This window comes from Schistocerca gregaria, chromosome 3 (assembly GCF_023897955.1).
Source record: "Schistocerca gregaria isolate iqSchGreg1 chromosome 3, iqSchGreg1.2, whole genome shotgun sequence".
NCBI classification, from domain to species: domain Eukaryota; kingdom Metazoa; phylum Arthropoda; class Insecta; order Orthoptera; family Acrididae; genus Schistocerca; species Schistocerca gregaria.
The window spans coordinates 695,056,638-695,079,422 of NC_064922.1; the positions used below are offsets into that span (position 1 = coordinate 695,056,638).

General features: G+C 42.3%; 1 protein-coding gene across 6 annotated transcripts in view; it reads left to right on the forward strand.

The window, feature by feature from the left end:
- Positions 1–22,785, forward strand: part of LOC126355940 (proton-coupled amino acid transporter-like protein CG1139) — a 238,361-nt gene that overhangs the window by 111,714 nt on the left and 103,862 nt on the right. For 2 of the 6 annotated variants that reach the window (XM_050006519.1, XM_050006521.1), the window contains exon 2: positions 16,287–16,386. The exons of the other annotated variants lie outside the window; for them this stretch is intronic. The gene's annotated coding sequence lies outside the window, so the exon portion shown is untranslated. The remainder of the gene's footprint in view (positions 1–16,286; positions 16,387–22,785) is intronic. 6 annotated transcript variants of the gene reach the window in all.

A 22,785-nucleotide genomic window follows, 5' to 3' on the forward strand; every position in this document is an offset into this window, starting at 1 on the left:
AGCAGTTGCCAGCTCCTGTACATTCTGCACATGAAATTGGTGGAAATGCTGCCTCCGTAACGGTTGCCACACAACTGACTGAAGAATCCCGCCTGTGACGCTTATACAGCTGGTACTTATGATCGGATCTTCATCTCTTGTTTACAGGATATTCTCAAGACTCATGATGTAGTGCCTACCACAAATGACGTATATCATAACCCGAAAACAATCAATTTAAAACAAATTTTGCATACGTTACATCCACGATGTGTGTACGATTACTTCTGAAGCACACTCTATATCCTACCTTGACTGGCAACAACATTAAACACGAACAACACATATCCGCTCTGGTGGCCATCCTTCCTGTCACAGAATATTGCAACTCAAATCATTTACATACGCTCCGATGGTGTGCACGTGTACGAAGTTACATTGATACGCAACCATGTCTTCTGGATGCTCCACATTTTTTGTTGGGCTGTGTACTTCGTCACTGCAGTGACTGTGGAAGAATATACTCCGGTCGGTCAGAAAAATTCCCTTGTTATTCTGTACACAAACCGTTGACTACTTTCTCATGGAAAGTAACTGCACGAAACTATCCGATGTATAATGTTTATGATGGTTCTTTTTATTTCGTTGATTGCTGTATGGACACAAACGCGACTGTTAAAGTTGCGTGTTAGTGACCCAGCGGACAATGTCGGTTGCAGTTGTGAACATTTTGCAGATGATTTTTAATTCTGCTCAGTGACTCGAAGAGTTGTATCAACCATGTGCTTTTTTAAGTGATATCTGTCAGGACATTGCGATATTTTGCTGTTTATAGGGTAGGTCGTTTACAATGTAAGCACTGTTGTTGAAGTCTGTCAACACCATGCGTGCACTTCACAGTAGTTTTTACCGTTTTATTCTAAGAGTAATTGTCACCAGTATTACGTATGTTCCTTCCTCTACATAGGAGAAATTTTAGCTGCTAGCTAAATAATTATACTTCTGCACGTCGAGCAGTGATTGATTCATAATGTAACATTCGCTGGTTTCTAGTTCGCACAAAAAATCACCGCTACGAAAGATGTGTGTCGCAAGTCACCGTTCACTGCCCGTAGAACAAGAACCTTAGTACAAACAGAGCTATGCAGGCGGTATTCTTCTACCGATACATATCAAGCGTAAGCTTTCCTAGAAAACATCACACGTAAAACTTCTGGCGTCATAACCGGTCGGCTGGCCTTGAGTAATACTAGGCTACCGATAGCAGAGTGCTCGACAGGTCGCTTCGATAAAAGTCTCGAGCGGAGCGTTCGCCGCTGACTTTCTCAGGTGGCTGAGCGCGTTTCCTCTGCGTGCCACCTTCACTGGTTTCGTCTGCTTTGCTCGAATGTCGGTGTTTTCCGTTATATAAGGAAGCGACTCTTTCGGGAGTCCCGGCGCACGCGCATCCTGCGGCTGTTTCCGGTGCTGTTCGTCCGTTGTGTCACCCAAGCCCGGCAGCGACGTGGCTCTGCCGAGGAAGTCAGGGCCTCTTCCGGCTGCTTGCAAAAGATAAAGACACCCGTTTCCTCACAAGGTTTATCCGCCCGTATCTCACGGCTGTCATCCCGGCTGATTACTAAGAGTGTAACTAGAGCACTTTGTTGTCACCTGCAGCACTTGAAACGTCCCCTTTTGAAAATTAAAAATGACTGTGCTGATAAACCTCTTACGCTGAGCGAAACTGAACGTACTCAGACATTTTTCACTTTACTTATTCTGATCAACAGTAAGCTGACACACAATATATTTTTTTTAGCGCAACGCAATCTGACTTTCAATAATCCCTACAAAAGAGTGGCCCTGTCGTATTATATTGTGGCTTTTCTCTCTTCCCGTGTTGGAGCACGAGTCTCCTCTGAAATATGTAATTCTTGTATTACTTGTACCAACTGATCTTGTACTTCCCGAATTTCTCTTTTGTGTTGCGTACTAATTTGATTCTGATTTTGTTGTAATTTCCTAATTTGTTCGTACTCTTCTGTGTCATAAATGACTACCGGTCTTCTGTCATTCAGATTATCATCCACATTCGTAGATAAATTATTAGATTAGTTAATTCATTATATGGTGTTGCTAACACACTACTCTCGTCTCGACTGTCATTCCTCAGTTTACATTGGAGCTTAGTATTACTTTTTCACACGCCATAAATTGTCAGAATATTTCACATGATAACACAGAAAAGCACAATTTGAAGAGTAAAGTAAGAAAACACATTAACATAACACTGAAAATAATATCTAGTTAATTGCAAGTGCAGCTGCGAAATACTTGATGCAAATCTACAAGCATGCCACAACGGTATTACAGTACAACAATGAAAAACTACAACTACAAAGGAAATTCTCTCAACAATTATGTGCTAACAATAAACAATAGCTACACTAATTACACAAAATACAAGAAAAAATGAGAAGATTCCAGTGATGTATCCTAACAGGGTCGCCATATGAAATGTCCCATTTGAAAATAAAGAACGGCAGTGCTTGTAAACCTGTTACATTATCTGATTTTCAAACACCTAAGCATGTTCAGTTTTGCTGAGCTGTTTGAAAATCAAATGACAGAAGAGGTTTACCAGCACTGTCATTCTTAGTTTTTCAAAGCTGACATTTCACACTTTGTGAATGAATGAATGAATTACACATTTTACTGTCAATATTTGCCTCCTACCTTGAAGACAATGAATAATTTTCTACATAAAAAATTTCCCTAATGAAGGTAATTTTGAAAGAGTTTTCAGTTTTAGTAGTCTAAAATCGTAAGATGACTCACCATTACTGGTAGTGTCAACCTCATTTGAAACGTTGTCTGTGGCCATAAGCAACATTAACCTGTACAAATATATGACTGTCTGCACGTTTTAGTTCCTTTTTCAAGAATTTAGTCAGAGACAACAGTACCAACAAACTCTCCTAGACCACAATACAATAATGACATTAGATAATTTGAATTCTTGAATTACTACATTAGGCCAAAGAGTCAGTAATTAATGATAATTTAATAGTTAAATAATTAAAAAAAGTGCATATTTTCATAATGTGTAACTTCGTACTGATATTTTTTTATTCTGTCAGTTGTAACATAGACAGATAACCAGGTAATTGGGACCGAAGAAAAATGTTTTGTGATTTATATTGGGTATTAGTCAACTAAGGACGTCCATACCATGTTTTCGTTGTCGTTCTATCCTAGAGAATAATAGAGCTCTTGTGTTTTTTTTACAACACTTTTCATTACCTTTTAATTGTACACTGAAGGTACATCATTTAACAGAAACTACATAATTTTTGTTAAGAAAGGAATGAAAACAACGACAATCAAAACAATTTCTGTGCTGTGGTGGTATATATTGTTCGTGCACCTATCCAGTTTCGTCATAACTGCGAAAGCATTAGGGATTGTAGGTGAAACTTCTACACTTATCGTTTTCTGTCATTATTCGGTAATATTTTGTCTAACAATATACTCTAATTCTTGTGAGTTATTATCTAGTGTTATATGCGATCTGCTCTTTGTTCCACTACATGGTATTTACGAACTGTGTTATTGTCGTCTTTAGCGTAAACTACTTAATAGTTGCACTGTTTCTGCGAAAGGCAGTGTAAAATACGTTTACGATGGCATGAGAAGAAAGTACTTAACCGAAGCAAGTCAGCTCTGAAAATGTATAAGTGCGACGCGTATATAAGCAGATGACCAAAGTTAAGCATTCACAATGTTAATCCGTGCTGAAACGCTTCCCAAAAGCCCACCAAAAGTGAAATTAAGAACAAGTAAGACTGTAAAGAGTTACACGTGCTAGGTTACTTTTACACAAATCTGATTGCAGTTATAAGTATTGAAGGAGATGAAAGAAAGCAGTAGCCGAAAAGGAAGTGAGTCAAGGTTCCAGCCTATTCATGATGTTATTTGATACAGAAAAAACCAGGTCGTAATTGCGAAAGGGAATTAAAGTTCACGGAGAGCAAACAAAAATTTTAATGTTTGCCGTAGACATTGTAATTCAGTAACACCCTGCAAAGGACTTTAATGAGCAGTTGCACGCAAGGGGCAACGTCTCGGAAAGAAATTATAAGACGAACATCAATAAAATTAAGAGAAGGGTAATGGAATGTAAGCGAATAGCGAAATTAGGAAATAAGATTTGAGGAACAGAAGATGAGTTTTGTTATTTTGGAAACGGAAGTAACTGACGAATTAAAGAGGCCCTTAGAAAAAAGGAAAACAGTTTTATGAATATCAGGAGCTTAGACGGTTACCCAGCAGGAAGTAAAGAAAAGAAAGATGATGCGTGGAAGAAATACACGTGTAAAGTGTGGCTGAGAAGGAATGGTCAATACTCAGGGATACGACAGGAATGACTGTTCGAAGCAAAAAGTCTAGCAAAGATGGGCTCTAAAGTGCATACTTTAGGAAGTATAAGCTCTTCCTCATCTCTGATACTGTGCAACAGATCTCTTCTGCTACAAGCTCTTTGATTTCCACTTTGTTTGAATTTGGAGAGGTGGTAGCATAGACCAAAAGAAGAAGAAAAAGTCTTGTAAATATGACTCAAATTGTATACTGTAAGAGCTACGAGCACTTGTTCATCTCTGCTAGTACAGAACACGTTTTTTTCTATTGAACAAGTACTCAATAGCTCTTAAGCTATTGAATTTAGAGCCCATGTTTGCTAGACAGTTTTTTCTTGTTTTGGTCCATACTATCTCCACCAAAATATGGAAAGCATAGAGTTTACAGTAAATAGATTCGTTGCAAGTAACGTAGACGAAGAAGTGCTCGTAGCTCTTAGGGTATGCACGTTTACTAGCCTGTTTGTTTCAAATGATCGTTCCGGTCATGCCCCTGAATATTGAATATTCCTCCTGGGACACGCTGTAGAAGGAGTATTCATGGCCAATGAACTTGGAGAAACTATTAAAGATAGGTAAGAGGAAGTAAAGATGAGATGGGAAAGGTGACACTGCGAGAAGAGTTTGACAGAAATCCGAAAGACGTAATTCGAAAAAGGCCTCTGGTATGGGTGACATTCCCTCAAAATTATTGAGATCCTTGGCAGAGATAGCCAGGACACAGATATTTCAGTTGGTGTGCAATACATATGAGTCATGATAAACATACTCAGACCTCGTGAAGTAAGTATTTGCCATTTTAAAGATATAAGGTTCTGGCACATTTGAATATTACTGAACGACACGTTTAAGTAGTCATAGTTTCAAAATACTTTCACAAATTATGTAAAGAAAAATAGATAAGATAGTAGAAGCATTACAGGGTGTTTAAAAAATGACCGCTATATTTGAAACGGTAATAAAAACTAAACGAGCAGCGGTAGAAATACACCGTTTGTTGCAATATGCTTGGGACAACAGTACATTTTCAGGCGGACAAACTGTCGAAATTACAGTAGTTACAATTTTCAACAACAGATGGCGCTGCAAGTGATGTGAAAGATATAGAAGACAACGCAGTCTGTGGGTGCGCCATTCTGTACGTCGTCTTTCTGCTGTAAGCGTGTGCTGTTCACAACGTGCAAGTGTGCTGTGGACAACATGGTTTATTCCTGAGAACAGAGGATTTTTCTGGTGTTGGAATTCCACCGCCTAGACCACAGTGTTGTTGAAACAAGACGAAGTTTTCAGCAGAGGTTTAATGTAACCAAAGGACCGAAAAGCGATACAATAAAGGATCTGTTTGAAAACTTTCAACGGACTGGGAACGTGACGGATGAACGTGCTGGAAAGGCAGGGCGACCGCGTACGGCAACCACAGAGGGCAACGTGCAGCTAGTGCAGCAGGTGATCCAACAGCGGCCTCAGGTTTCCGTTCGCCGTGTTGCAGCTGCGGTCCAAATGACGCCAACGTCCACTTATCGTTTCATGCGCCAGAGTTTACACCTCTGTCCATACAAAATTCAAACGCGGCAACCCCTCAGCGCCGCTACCATTGCTGCACGAGAGACATTCGCTAACGATATAGTGCACAGGATTGATGATGGCGATATGCATGTGGGCAGCATTTGGTTTACTGACGAAGCTTATTTTTACCTGGATGGCCTCGTCAATAAACAGAACTGGCGCATATGGGGAACCGAAAAGCCCCATGTTGCAGTCCCATCGTCCCTGCATCCTCAAAAAGTACTGGTCTGGGCCGCCATTTCTTCCAAAGGAATCATTGGCCCATTTTTCAGATCCGAAACGATTACTGCATCACGCTATCTGGACATTCTTCGTGAATTTGTGGCGGTACAAACTGCCTTAGATGACACTGCGAACACCTCGTGGTTTATGCAAGATGGTGCCCGGCCACATCGCACGGCCGACGTCTTTAATTTCCTGAATGAATATTTCGATGATTGTGTGACTGTTTTGGGCTATCCGAAACATACAGGAGGCGGCGTGGATTGGCCTCCCTATTCGCCAGACATGAACCCCTGTGACTTCTTTCTGTGGGGACACTTGAAAGACCAGGTGTACCGCCAGAATCCAGAAACAATTGAACAGCTGAAGCAGTACATCTCATCTGCATGTGAAGCCATTCCGCCAGACACGTTGTCAAAGGTTTCGGGTAATTTCATTCAGAGACTACGCCATATTATTGCTGCCTGAAAATGTACTGTTGTCCCAATCATATTGCAACAAACGGTGTATTTCTATCGCTCCTCGTTTAGTTTTTATTGTCGTTTCAAATATACCGGTCACTTTTGAAACACCCTGTAGTTCGAGTTTTAACGAAATGCAAGGAGACCAAGACAAAACTGACCCTACGCCTTATCGCAGGTTTAAGAAAGAGAAAGGTAAGTCTATAGCATTTGTAGAAAGCATTTAACATAGTTAATTAGCTGCATGTCCCATTCATAATTTGCACAATTAATCGTAATGATGTGGAACGAAACATTTTACATTCACATTACACATTCATATGTAAATATGACTATATTCTGATGATTTAAAATTCTTTTTCTTTGGTGAGTTCATAATCTGTACCCATCACCCTTAACGCATTACAAAAATAGAAAACTCTTCTGTCGAACAGAAGGATATTAGAAGTAAAAAGTTTATAACTTTCTTTTCAAATTCAACTCTGCTGTCTGTCAGACATTGTATTTCACTGGCTGGTTGATCAAAAATTTTGGTGGCTTTATTGTGCACTCATTTTCTGTGCTAAAGACAACGTTCATGTGGAGTAATGAATATCATTCTTTTCTTCGGGTATTATAATTATGTACACCATTGCTCATTTTGAACTGCATGTACTGTTTACAATGTCGACCCCCGGTAACTGAGTGGTCAGCGCGACAGACTGTCAATCCTAAGGGCCCAGGTTCGATTCCCGGATGGGTCGGAGATTTTCTCCGCTCAGGGACTGGGTGTTGTGTTGTCCTTCTCATCATCATTTCACCCCCATCGACACGCAAGTCTCCGAAGTGGCTTCAAATCGAAAGACTTGCACCAGGCGTCTACCCAACGGGAGGCCCTCGTCACACGCCATTAAAAAATTGTATTAATATTTACAATAAACTTCATGAGGGATGTAATGTGAAACAGGTGACTGCAAGATGATCGTGAGTGAGTACCGTATACTCTTGCGGCACGTTTTTGAACAATTAACACATTATTTCTTGAAACAGTTGTTCAGATTCCATATGACATTATTGAATGCATATGCGCAAAACATGTCAACTTAGTGTTTGCCTCTCCCGAAGGCTTGCAATGATCTGAATTACAAATGTGGCTGAACTAAGTTGTTTTACGAGTTCAAAAATGTGTTTTTTCTGGTTTAAATTATAATCAGGACGGACACTTAAAAACTTAACGTTTCCACTCTGTTATTATTTCCTCTCAGTGTTTCACACTAATCATTGGTGCAATACCTCTAGATATGTGAAAGTGAAATTTTTGGGTCTGTTTCAAAATAAAAGTGAGATCATTCACAGAAAACTACTCCATAATACTTTCAAAAACATTATTCATCATTTATTCTGTTGCTGTATGTGTGTTTGATTTGATTGAAATACAAGTATTCTCCGCAAAAAGAATTAATTCTGCTTGTTGTATGTTAGACGATAAGTGTTACATATTGGAAGAAAAACCTGTCGATCTAAAACTCAGCCTTGTGGAGCCTTAGAAGAGAGTTCTCCCCAGTCAGAAGAACCTCCTCAGCTTACCCTGGTTTAATTATTAAGCGTAACTCTCTGCATTGTTTTAGTTAGATATCCACTGGTTTGCTACACTATTATTTCCATACATAACCTCAGTTTATCCAGGAAAATATTGAGATCCACACAACAAAATCCACAGAAATATCGACTTGCACTAATTTGTTATTTAGTGCTTGTAATTCTCAGTTGGGCAACTCTTCTTCAATCCAAATTGTGATTTACTGATTATATTATTGCTGCTCTATTGGTGTAATATTGTAGATACATAACCTTCCAAAAATTTTAGAAAGTGATATCAGTTGTGAAACGGATCGGTAGTTATTGATATTTCTCCCATCAACTGTTCTTTTTTTTTCGTCATTTGTCATCTGACTGTTTAGATGCGACCCGCCACGAAATACTCTCCAGTTATAATCTTTCAACCATTTCATCCCAGAATAGCAACTGAAACCAACATCCTCAGTTATTTTCCAGCTGTATCCTATGTGTATGACCTCATACTTTTCATTATTTAGGGTCGATAGCTAATGTTCTAATTCTACAGCCGTAATTTTTCCTGAGGACATGCAGCTTTCCTGTATGGTTAAATGATGATGGCGTCCTCTTGGGTAAAATATTCCGGAGGTAAAACAGCCCCCCATTCGGAACTACTCAGGAGGACGTTGTTATCAGGAGAAAGAAAACTGACGTTCTACGGATCGGAGCAGGTAGGTTAGAAACTTTAAAAAGGGAAATGGATAGGTTACAGTTAGATATAGTGGCAATTAGTGAAGTTCGGTGGCAAGAGGAACAAGACTTCTGGTCAGGTGAATACAGGGTTATAAATACAAAATCAAATAGGGTTAATGGAGGAGTAGGTTTAATAATAAATAGGAAAATAGGAATGAGGGTAAGCTACTACAAACAGCATAGTGAACGCTTTGATGTGGCCAAGATAGATACGAAGCCCACGCCTACTAGAGTAGTACAAGTTTGAATGCCAACTAGCAACGCAAATGACGAAGAGATTAATGAAATATATGATGAGATAAAAGAAATTATTCAGATAGTGGAGGGAGAGGAAAATTTGATAGTCATGGGGGACTGGAATTAGATATTAGGAAAAGGGAGAGAAGAAAACGTACTAGGTGAATATGGATTGGGGAGGAAGAAATGAAAGAGGAAACCGCCTGGTAGAATTTTGCACAGAGCATAACTTAATTATAGCTAAGACTTGGTTCAAGAATCATGAAAGAAGGTTGTATACATGGAAGAAGCCTGGAGATACTAGAAGGTATCAGATAGATTATATAATGGTTAGACAGAGATTTAGGAACCAGGTTTTAAACTGTAAGACATTTCCAGGGCAGATGTGGACTCAGACCACAATCTATTGGTTATGAACTGTAGATTAACACTGAAGAAACCGCAAAAAGATGGGAATTTAAGGAGATGGGACCTGGATAAACTGACAGAACCAGAGGTTATAGAGAGCTACAGGGAGAGCATTAGCGATCGATTGACAAGAATGGGGAAAGAAATACAGGAGAAGGAGAATGGGTAGCTTTGAGAGACGAAATTGTGAAGGTAGCAGAGGATCAAGTATGTAAAAAGGCGAGGGCTAATAGAAATCCTTGGGCAACAGAAGAGATGTTGAATTTAATTGATGGAAGGAGAAAATATAAAAATGCAATAAATGAAGCAGGAAAAAAGGAATACAAACGTCTTAAAAATGAGATCGACAGGAAATGCAAAATGGCTAAGCACGGATGGGTAGAGGACAAGTGTAAGGATGTAGAGGCACATATCTCTAGGGTTAAGATAGATACTGCCTACAGGAAAATTAAAGAGACCTTGGAGAAATGAGAACCACTTGTATGACTATCAAGCGCTCAGATGGAAACGCAGTTCTAACCAAAGAAGGTGGAAGGAGTATATACAGGGTCTATACAGGGGCGATATTCTTGAGGACAATATTATAGAAATGGAAGAGAATGTAGATGAAGATGCAGTAGGAGTTATGATACTGCGTGATGAGTTTGAGAGAGCCCTGAAAGACCTGAGTCGAAAGAAGGCCCCGGGAGTAGACAACATTCCATTAGAACTACTGACAGTCTTGGGAGAGCCAAGGCTAACAAAACTCTTCAATCTGGTGAGCAAAATGTATGAGACAGGCGAAATACCCTCAGACGTAATGAAGAATATAATAATTCCAATCCCAAAGAAAGGAGGTGTTGACAGATGTGAAAATTACCGAACTATCAGTTTAATAAGCCATGGCTGCAAAATACTAACACGAATTCCTTACAGACGAATGGATAAATGTAGAAGCTGACCTCGGGGAAGGTCAGTTTGGATTCCGTAGAAATGTTGAAACACGTGAGACAATACTGACCCTACGACGTATCTTACAAAATAGAATAAGGAAAGGCAAACCTACGTTCCAAGCATTTGTTGACTTAGATAAGGCCTTTGGCAATGTTGACTGGAATATTCTCTTTCAAATTCTGAACGTGGCAGGGGTAAAATACAGGGACCGAAAGACTATTTACGAATTATGCAGAAACCAGATGGCAGTTAGAAGAGTCCGGGGGCATGCAAGGGAATCAGTGGTTGGGAAGGGAGTGAGACAGGGTTGTAGCCTATCCACGATGTTATTCAGTCTATATATTGAGCAAGCAGTAAAGGAAACAAAAGAAAAATTCTGAGTTGGAATTAAGATCCATGGAGAAGAAATAAAATCTCGAAGAGCAGTAGAACGGAATGGACAGTGTCTTGAAAGGAAGATATAAGATGAACATCAACAAAAGGAAAACGAGGATAATGGAATGTACTCGAATTAAATCAGGTAATGCTGCAGGAATTAGATTAGTAAATGAGACGCTTAAAGCAGTAAACGAGTTTTGCTATTTGGGGAACAAAATAACTGATTATGTTCGAAGTAGAGAGGGTGTAAAATAGATGCAATGGCAAGGAAAGCGTTTCTCAAGAAGAGAAATTTGTTAACATCTACTATAGATTTAAGTGTCAGGAAATCGTTTCTGAAAGTATTTGTATGGAGTGTAGCCATGTATGGAAGCAAAACGTGAACGATAAATAGTTTGAACAAGAAGAGAATACAAACTTCCTGACAGATTAAAACTGTGTGCCCGACCGATTCGAATCTCGGTCGGGCACACAGTTTTAATCTGCCAGGAAGTTTCATATCAGCGGACACTCCGCTGCAGAGTGAAAATCTCATTCTGAAGAGAATAGAAGTTTTCATAATCTGATGCTACAGAAGAATGCTGAAGATTAGATGGGTGAATCACATAACCAATGAGGAGGTATTGAATAGAATTGGAGAGAAGAGAAATTTGTGACACAACTTGACTAGAAGAAGAGATCTGTTGGTAGAGCATATGCTGAGGCATCATGGGATCACCAATTCAGTATTGTAGGTCAGCGTGGAGGGTAAAAATCGTTGAGGGATACCAAAAGATGAATAAACAGATTCAGAAGAATGTAAGTTGCATTAGGTACTGGGAGATGAAGAAGCTTGCACAGGATAGAGTAGCATGGAGCGCTGCATCAAACCAGTCTCTGGACTGAAGATCACAACAACAACAGCTAATATTCGCGCCATACGGATGTCTCTTCTAAATTGTTTTGCAATGTGTTTTGATCGTCTGATGACTTTACTAGACGATAAAAGACAGGATCATATGTAAGCAACCAAAGACGGCTGCTCAGATCGTCTCCTAAATCGTTTATGTAGATAAGGAACAGCTGAAGGCCTATAGCACTAACTTGGGGAACACCAGAAATCACTTCCATTTTACTCAATGACTTTCCGTCAATTACGAAGAGTGACCGTTCTGACAGGAAATCTCGAATCTAGTCACACATCTGAGACACTGTTCCATAAGCACACAATTTGACTACAAGCCGCTTGTGACGTACAGCGTCAAAAGGTTTCTGGCAATCTAAAAATAACGAATCAATTTGAAATCTCATTTTAATAGCGCCCAACAATTGGTTTGCGTAAATTGGTAGTTGTGTTTCACAAGAACGATGTCTTATGAATTCGTGTTGACTATGTATCAACAGACCTTTCTTTGAAGTGATTCATAATGTTCGAACGCAATATATGTTCTAAGGTCCTCCTGCAATAGATGTTGAGATACGGGCCTGTAATATACTGGATTAATACTACTTCTGTTCTTGAATAGTGGTTTGACCTGTGAAACTTTCCACTCTTTTGCTTCGGATCTTTCGTCGTGCGAGCCATTATATACGATAAGTATGGAGTTATTGCATCAGCGTACTCTGAAACGAACTTGATTGGTACATAGCCTGGATCGTAAGATGCTTGTACTAAGTGATTTAAGTTATTTCACTACTACAAGGAAATCTACTTTTCTGTCAGTCATGCTGGTAGCTGTCCTTGTTCAGAATTATGGAGTATATACTTTGTCTTCTACAGTGAAGGAAATTCGGAATGCTCTGTTTAGTAATTCTGCTTTAGCAGCTCTGCCATCGACAATATTCCCATTGCTGTCACGCAGACAAGGCATTGATTGTGTCCCTCCGTTAGCGGTACTTCACTGATCCACACTGTGTCCAGAGTGGTAGCTGCATTTCCCTTTTGAGATTTTCTAATGGCCCTCCCGCACTAAAACTTATGACATTCCATGTCCCGTCTCGTAAAACGTCATTCTTTCGTTGGTTATTCAATCTTTTTCTCATGGTCCACTCCTCCTTGGTAGTAACCTTCCGGAAATCCGAATGGGAGCTAGTACAGAATCTTTGGCCATTGTAGAGATCATCACGACACTTTTCCACCCCCCTGCAGGTCCGGTGGTTAGAATGGGTCTGATGTATTCCTGCCTGTCGTAAGAGGCGACTAAGAGGAGTCTCACACGTTTCAGCCTTTATATGATGTTCCCCTGTAGTGTTTGACCCCCATTTTTCAAAATTTTCACAAAGAAGGAGCCAATTGGGGAAGGGAACCTTACTTGGTGCATGGTGTCCATCATATGCTGAGACCTCTTGCATCCTTCCTCGACGTGGATCTGCACTTCCGCTCATTCTCCAGCTGTTGGGCCAAGTCACCTTCCTGGGTGCGTTTTCCTCCGCCCTCTGTCAAGTATCGCTTTGTGTACTGTCGACTATATTGGACTTTTTAGCTCTTTTGCGCCTGATATCCAGCACGGTAGCCTGTCCGTTGTCGTGGGGCGCCCATGTACCCTGTTGGTTATAGTCCCTTGACCACACAGGTATGGCTCTGCTGATGCCTGCGCCATTAACTCCCCACGTATGCCAACGTGTAGATGCCCATCACCTTGGGGCATCAGGACTCCCGGCAATGGCCATCCTGGCAGGTGGCCTTTGCTGCTGCTGTGTGGTGCGTGTGGGGAGGGCAGATGACACTTCCTGAAGAGTAGTATGTCATCTGTTTCTGGTGGTCAAACACCAGCAGTTTCTATGTTCCCAAGGTCTGACTTCAGTGCTAATAAATACGACCCCAGATGGCTCCCCTCCCCCCCTCCCAGCAGGCCACACCCTGGGAGGAACGCCAGGCAAAGATGGCAGCGAAGTTTATTCACCCCGGTACCTCGTACGTACAAGAGTTAATGGGGAGCCTTTCTTGACAATGAAATCTCAATTTTTTGTCGAGCACTTGGAGGACAGGTTTGGGGAGGTGGAAGGTTTGTCCAAAATGTGCTCTGAGTCGGTCTTGATCGAAACAGCATCCTCTACCCAGCCACGGCGCTACCCTCCTCTGACAAGCAGGGGGATGTTTCTGTTTCTATCACGCACCTTAACAGCTTAAATATGGTCCAGGGTATCATATTTTAACACTGAAAGGTTTTTTTACTCTAACCAATGTCGTATTTAATTACAAACTACGTAGGAAAGTTAATCCAACAGCAATAGAGAGTTTTTCAAAACTTGTCAAGGAACAAGAATGGCAAGATGTTTATAGTGCCGATAATATAGATGATAAATATAATTCTTTAATTCTTTCCATAACACATTTCACATGCTCTTGGAGAGTTGCTTTCCATTAGAACATTCTAGACGGGGTAATAGCAGTAATGGACAGCCCGGTTGGCTGACTAGTGGGATAAGGATATCATGTAGAACAAAGCGGGAATTATATCAAAATGTTAGAAGTAGTCACAATCAAGCTACAGTAGCCCATTACAAAAGTATTGTAAGGTGCTTAAAAGTGTTATTAGCAAGGCAAAAGGTATGTGGTATGCAAGTAGAATAGCTAATTCACAGGATAAAATTAAAGCCATATGGTCAGTTGTGAAGGAAGTGTCTGGTCAGCAGCACCAGGTTGACGATGTAAAGTCAGTTTTGCAGTAATAATATTTCTGTTACCGATAAATCAGATATATGTACAGCATTTAACAACCATTTTCTGAGCATTGCTGGTGAATTAAATAAAAATTTAGGATCTGCAGGAAATCATATAAATTTCTTAGCAAATGCCTTTCCGAGATTGACTCCCCAGTGATAAAGACAAGAGGGAGATTGAGACAATAATCAAATCACTGAAGACTAAGGACTCTTATGGTTATGATGGATTGTCTAGTAGAATATTAAAGTACTGTGTTGCACATGTTAGCCCTGTATCTATCCATATTTGTAATTTTTCCTTTAGGAATGGTCAGTTTCCTGAGGGATTAAAGTACTAAGTAGAAAAGCCGCTTTATAAAAAGGGAGAAAGGGATAATGTAGATAATTTTAGACCTATTTCTATGCCATCAGTGTTTGCAAAAGTTATCGAAAAGGCTGTGTATATAAGATTAATTGATCGTTTTATATCACACGATTTGCTATCAAATATACAGTTCGGCTTTAGAAGTTGTTTGATAACTGTAAATGTTGATCATAAATATTTCTCCAGAAGTTGGACCATTACAGAATAAGGGGAGTAGCTCACAACTGGTTCACCTCTTACTTTAGCAACAGGCAGCTAAAGGTTGATAATGGCTGTGATGTGGGATCTGAGTGGGGTACTGTCAAGTGGGGGGTGCCCCAGGGATCAGTGTTGGGGCCGCTCCTGTTCCTTATTTATATAAATGACATGCCCTCTAGTATTATGGGTAACTCTAAAATATTTTTGTTTGCTGATGACACTAGCTTGGTGGTGAAGGATGCTGTGTGCAACATTGACTCGGTTTCAAGTAGTGCAGTACATGACCTCAGTTCATGGCTTGTAGAAAATAAACTAACGTTAAATCACAGTAAGACTCACTTTTTACAGTTCCTAACACACCTGACGTTTTAATTTCACAGAAGGGGCATCTGATTAGTGAAACTGAACAGTTCAAATTCCGAGGTGTTCAGATAGATAGTAAGCTGTCGTGGTAAGCCCACGGTCAGGATCTTGTTCAAAGACTTAATACTGCCATTTTCACTACTCGTACGGTATCGAAAGTGAGTGATTTTTCGACACGTAAATTAGTCTACTTTGCTTATTTTCATTCACTTTTGTCTTATGGTGTTATGTTTTGAGGTAACTCTTCCCATTCTAGAAGGATATTTTTGCTCAGAAACGGGCGGTTCGGGCAATAAGTGGTGTGAGTTCAAGAACCTCTTGTCGACCTGTTTTCACTAGTCTGGGTATTTTGAAACTGGCCTCTCAATATGTATATTCCTTATTGTCGTTTCTTGTTACCAGTATTAGTTTATTTCCAACAATAAGCAGCTTTCACTCGGTTAATGGTCGGCAGAAATCAAACCTCCATTTGGATCGGACTTCCTTAACTCTTGTGCAAAAATGTGTGCAATACTGCTGCATCCATTTTCAATAAGCTGCCACTCGAATTAAAAAATCTTAGCAGTAATCCAGGCGCTTTCAAATCGAAACTGAAGAGTTTCCTCACGGGTCACTCATATTCTGTCGAGGAGTTCCTTGAAAAATTAAGATGATTCTCATTGTATTGCTGATAGCGTTTGCTTAAACTTATGGACTGATTTTCTTTCAGGTTCATGAACATTTATTTTTATCTGTTATTACTTTTTATGTTGTAAGTTCATGTACTGACACGTTCCATGACCTTGGAGATTTGCTCCTACGGAACTTGACATTTAAATAAATAAAATAAATAAATAAATTTCACAGGGACCTTCTTTTGCAATCTGCCGATGAGCTGCGCACCAATTTAGAGCGGCGAGGTGTCCATTTCGTCCAGCGCGTCCACTGGGGTCTGATGGATAATCAGGTAAACAGCGGTGCTTTATCTTGCCATTTGAGGGTGACACATTACCCGGGAAGGTCAAGATGATGGTCTACCACTGTGATGTAAAGCCATATATCGCTTTAAGTTCAGGAAATTCGGCCATATGTCTTCCTGCTGTACTTCCAGCGTCACCTGTCGGGATTGTGGACGTCCTTCACGTCCCAATATTCCCTGTGGCTGCCACTGTGTCAACTGCAGAGAGCACCATTCGCCTTGCTCGCCAGACTGCAGGATTCTCCAGAAAGCAAGAAAAATAATAGAATACAAGACCCTGGACCGACTGACCTACGCTGAGGCTAAGAGAAAATATGAGAAGTTACATCCTGTGCATATGAATTCAAGCTGCGCCACCGCTACGACAATGGTTCCACCATCTTCTGCTCCACCACATGCAGTTGGCTCTCAGAGCCGTCAGACTCCACCTGCCTCCTTGATGGGGTGGGGTGGGGTGGGGTGGGGGAGGCACTTGCATCCCTGTAGCTCCTGCACAACCTACTTCAGGAGCAACGCCACCCAACCGTCGGAGACTTATGTCCCCACTTCTCAGCCAGAGAAGGGCAAGTCTAAAAAGAAAAACCTAAAAAGAAGAAGACCTAAACCCTAAAAAGAAAAATACCCCAAGAACCAAGGCACTGCGGTGACACCCACACCACCACTACCTACAAGGTCTGGATCTGAGGATGAGGTGGAGATTCTGGCGACCTGTATCTCACTTAGCCCTCAGACACAATGGGTGTCGATTGCACAGGTGCACATCTGGTGGCAGCAGGTGACCCTGAGACGTAAACTGCCTCATTGAGTGTTTCATGCTTTCCAAGTCTCACGATCACGTAATCCTCCAGTGGAATTGCGGCGGTTTTTTCCACACTCTGGCTGAGCTGCGGCAACTGTTAAGCTTTATACCTGCTTTCTGCTTTGCCTCCCCGGAATCCTGGTTCCCGGCAATGCGGATCCCTGCCCTCCGCGATATTACAGGAACCGTAGCGAGTATAATAGAGTGCCAGAGGGAGTTGGCGTCTATGCCCTGAACCCAGCATGTACCGAACCTGTGCCCCTTAAAACCCCTCTTGAAGCTGCGGCTGTCAGGATAAGGACGATGCAGAAAATAACTATCTGCAATGTAAATCTTCATCCAGATGGTGCAATTCCCTGAACATATTAGCTGCACTGATTGATCTACTCCCTAAACCTTTCCTACTTTCGGGAGATTTTAACCCCTTGTGGGGTGGCACCATGCTTTCTGGCCGAGGTAGAAAGTCGAAAATTTACTGTCACTACTCGATCTCTGCCTCTTAAATACAGGTGCCCCCACAAATTTCAGAGTGGCACATGGAACATATTCGGCCATTGATCTCTCGGCTTGCAGTCCTGGCCCTTTCCCATCTATCCACTGAAGAGCACATAATGACCTCTGTGGTACTGACCACTCCTCCATCTTCCTGTCATTCTCCCAGCTCATTCCCACAGACGCTTACCCACATGGGCTTTAAACAAGGCAGACTGGGAAGCCTTCACCTCTGCTGTCACCATTGAATCTCCCCGACATGGTGCCATCGATGTTGTCATTGAGCAGGTCACTACAACAATCGTCTGCGGAAGAAAACGCGAGCCCTCGTTATTTAGGGTGCCCTGGCGAAAGACCGTCCCTTGGTGGTCGCTGGCTGAGGCAATTAAAGAGCGTTGGCGAGCTCTAAAACCACACAAGCGGCACCCTTCTCTAGAGCACCGAATAGCTTTTTAGCGGCTCCGCGCACGCGTTCGCCAGCTTATAAAACGACGGAAACAGGAGTGTTGGGAGAGGTACGTGTCGACCATTGGGTACCATTTCATCACCTTCTCACGCGTGGACGAAGCACAGACGTCCTTTTGGGTACCAGACCCCAATAGATTTCCCTGTCATTAACATCAATGCCGACGCAAACGCGATTGCCGAGCACTTTGCTGCGCTCTATGCTCAAGCCTTTCGCACACTCAAACGGCGGATGGAAAGGAAAGTCATATCGTTCACTGCACGCCACAGTGAACCCTGTAACGCCCCATTTACAGAATGAGAGCTCCTCAGCGCCGTTGCACATTGCCACGACACTGATCGGATCCACAATCATATGATTAAACATCACTCGTCTGACTACAAGCGACATCTCCATGTCATTTTCAACTGGATATGGTGCGATGGCGTCTTTCCGTCGCAAAGGCGGGAGAGCACATCATTCCGGTGCTCAAACCTGGTGAGAACCCGCTTGATGTGGATAGCTACCAACCCATCAATCTCACCAACTTATTTGTAAACTGATGGAACGTATGGTGTGCTGGCGGTTGGATTAGGTCCTGGAGTCATGTGACCTACTGGCTCCATGTCAGGGTGGCTCATGCCAGTGTCGCTCTACTACTGATAATCTTGTGTCCCTCAAGTCTGTCATCCGAACAGTCTTTTCCAGACGCCAACATCTGGTTACCGTCTTTTTTTTACTTATTTAAGGCATACGACACGACCTGGCGACATCATATCCTTGGCATAATGTATGAGTGGCGTCTCTGGAGCCCGCTCCCAATTTTCATCCAAAACTTCCTCTTACTCCGAGCTTTCCGTGTCCACGTTGGTTCCTCCCATAGTTTCCCCCATATTAAGGAGAATGGCGTCCCACAGAGCTTTTTATTGAGTATTTCTCTATTTTAGAGGCTATTAAAGGTCTAGCAGGAGCTGTAGGGCCGTCGGTCTCACCTTCGCTGTATGCAGATGACTTCTGCATTTCCTACTGCTCCTCCAGTATCGGTGTTGCTGAGCGGCGCCTACAGGGAGCCATTCGCAAGGCGCTGTCATGGGCTCTAGCCCACGGCATCCAGTTTCAAGCCTCGAAGGGGTGTGTCATTCATTTCTGTCGGCGTCGCACCGTTCATCCAGAACCATAACTTTACCTTAATGACGATACACTCACAGTAGTGGAGACATATCGATTCTTAGGACTGGTTTTCGACGCCCGATTGACTTGGCACCACACCTTCGTCAGCTTTAACAGAAGTGCTGGCAGCAAACACCTCAATGCCCTCCGCTGCCTAAGCAACACGAACTGGAGTACAGATCGCTTTACGCTACTGCAGCTCTACACAGCCCTTGTTCAATCCCGGCTTGAGTATGGGAGTCTGGTTTACGGTTCGGCGGTGCCCTCAGCGTTGCGTTTACTCGGCCCAGTGCACCACTGTGGCGTTCGATTAGTGACGGGAGCTTTTAGAAAGAGTCTGGTGACCAGTGTCCTGATGGAGGATGAAGTCCCTCCAATAAAGGTCAGCCGTGCACATCTGCTCGACAGTTACGTTGCATACCTTCGTAGTTCTCATGCGCATCCGAATTACCGTCCTCTTTTCCCAACCACTGCGGTTAGTCTCCCGCATCGACGGCCCAGGTCAGGGCTTCCGATTGCGGTTCGCGTCCGGTCCCTTCTCTCTAAACTGAATTCCTTCTCGTTACCACCTCTTCTCGATGCCCATTCACGTACACCTCCATGGCGTACATCTAGGCCGCAGATCCTTCTGGACCATTCGCATGGCCCAAAGAACTCCGTTAACTCTGCGGCTGTCCACTATCACTTCCTTTCGATTCTCGACATGTTACGGGGCCATGAAGTGGTTTACACAGACGGCTCGATGGCTGATAGTCACGTAGGAGGAAATTGAACAGCACTCCTTGCCAGATGGCTGTAATGTTTTCACTGCCGAGCTAGCGGTCACATTTCGTGCTCTTGAGTACATCCGTTCACGCCCTGGCGAGTCATTTCTCCTGTTTCCTGACCCCTTGAGCAGCCTACAAGCTGTCGAATAGTGCTACCCTCGCGATCGTTTGATAGCATCCATTCAGGAATACATCTATACCTTGGAACGGTCACGTCGTTCAGTGGTGTTTGTGTGGTCCCCAGGGCACGTCGGAATCCCAGGCAACGAACTTGCCAAGAGGCTGACGAAACAGGCTACGCGGATACCGCTTCTGGAGGTTCTGTATTACGCCGCAGGGTTTTTCGGCTTTGGGAGATGGAATGGCATAACAGCACGCACAACAAACTGAGTGTCATTAAGGAGACTACGAATGTATGGAAGTCTGCCATGTGATCCTCTCGCAGGGAATCAGTTGTACTCTGCCGGCTCTGCATTGGCCACAGGTCGCTAACGCATGGTTACCTCCTCTGTCACGAGATCACACCTCGGTGTCGCTATGGCTCACAAATGACGGTCGTCCGCCTCTTGCTGTGCAGCCCACGTTTAGCGATTCTGCGGCGGACTCTTAACTTTCCCAGCACTTTCGGTGGTGGGCGACAATGGCTCAACAGCAGCTTTACTTTTACGTTTCATTCGTAAGGATGGGTTCTATCATTTGGTCTAAATTTCAGCGCATGTCTTTTGTCCCTCTGTGTCCTCCACCCTAGTGCTTTTAGCGTGGAGGCTTTAATGTGTTGCGGACTGGCTGGCTTCTCCTTTTTATTTTCATGGTAAGCCAGCCACGGTAATCTGCTCTCTTGTTTCGATCTCTTGCGTCTCTCTGTGATTTTCTTGTGCGCTTTTGTCCATTTTAGTGTTTGTTGCCCTTCTGTTATTCTTGTGGTTTTCTCCTTTCTTCCAGCAGTGTTTTGTATGTCTCGACTGTTTTACTCCCACGCTTGTGGAATTATTTTAATCGGAACTAGGGCCGATGACCTAGCAGTTTCATCCATCGCGCCGTCTTTTAAACCAACCAACCAACAACCTTCTCAGTTACAGGTCACATGTCATGTCGATACACATTGTGTGCCTTTAATGGAGTGATTTCTATTGCCTTTTGCAGCCTCATGCCGTTGATCACAGACTTCATTTCTCTTCTACTCCGTTTTCCCTTAGTCCATGACTCACTACCACACAATGATGTGCTCTAAGCGGACAGTGTCAGAAATTTCTTTCTCAAAATAAGGCATCGGCATGCCGTTGATCAAAGCTGATTTTTCCACCTTCTAAGGCAGTTTTCCCATGCGAAGAGCAAGAGAGCGCCCCAAACCAACCACTGTCCGCTCCTCCGCACACCTTGACAAGGCCGTCGGCAGATCGAGGGTTACTTCTTATACCGGAAATAATGGGACGCCATTGTTTTTGATTTTTACTGAAAATTTAAGCAGTGGTGAGGCTCGATCCGAGACCGAGAACTAATCAGAGACGCTACCCCTAAACCGCGGCTTATACAGCGGACTGACAATGGCCTTTTTTGATCTCTCTGGAAACTTCTCTTAGGTAGTTGGAAATAAGTCTTTAGTACTCCGTTGGCAGTGCCTTGAAATCCAAATGAGATTTTATTTTTGGGACGATATACAATTTTCTTAATTTCACAAGGCGAAATGGGTGACACATGCATACGACTGAATTTGTTGTAAGTTGCAAATTCAGTTTACACTTCTGGTGTCCGCAGCTCGTGGTCATGCGGTAGCGCTCTCGCTTCGGGTTCCCGGGTTCGATTCCCGGCGGGGCCAGGGATTTTCTCTGCCTCGTGATGACTGGGTGTTGTGTGATGTCCTTAGGTTAGTTAGGTTTAAGTAATTCTAAGTTCTAGGGGACTGATGACCATAGCTGTTAAGTCTCATAGTGCTCAGAGCCATTTGAACTCTTTTGGTTTTAATCTTGAACTATTTGTAACTTTTTTTCTACTATATTTAAGAAACGATTATAAAATATCTCTGATAGCTGTTGCTAATCATTTATAGTCCTTCGTTTAAAGTAATACTGATTCTGTTCTGTGGCTTGTTGCCCCCTCTCTCGTATAACTACATTCCGTATAGCTTTAAGGGGGGTTGGAGCAGGAGAAGCATCTCAGGACATTTTAATTTTCAGTGTCTATACTTTTACAAACAAGTCATAACACTTAGTCAGCATTACCAGGAAGGATTCAGGATTCACACCCACTGCAGTGGACGTACGAAAACATAACAAAATAAATTTCATCTTTTTTTCACTTGCTAATGGCTGCATTTTTTGCTAGAGGTACACTTTCTTTCATAAGTTAGAGAGATTCTTCGATGAATTTTGCACAGCATACATACCATACTCACTGGTGTATGGAACTCTAGAATTTATTTAATTTATGAAAAAGCGAATGAACTGATATATTTTAAACTTCCTGTTTCGAGAAAACACAAATTTTATAGTTAATTGCCTCAATTTTTACCATATTTTTAATAGATTTAGAAAATTCTAGAGTTTCATACACCTTCTCTTACGTATGAAGAAAAGTGTGCCTATAGCAACAAATGGTGCCATTAGTAAGTGAAAAAAATGATGAAATTTCACAAGTAAAAAAATTACTTCGGTATGTTTTAGAACTTCCACTGCTATGAGTGTGAGTTCTGAGTCCTTCCTGATGATGCTGACCAA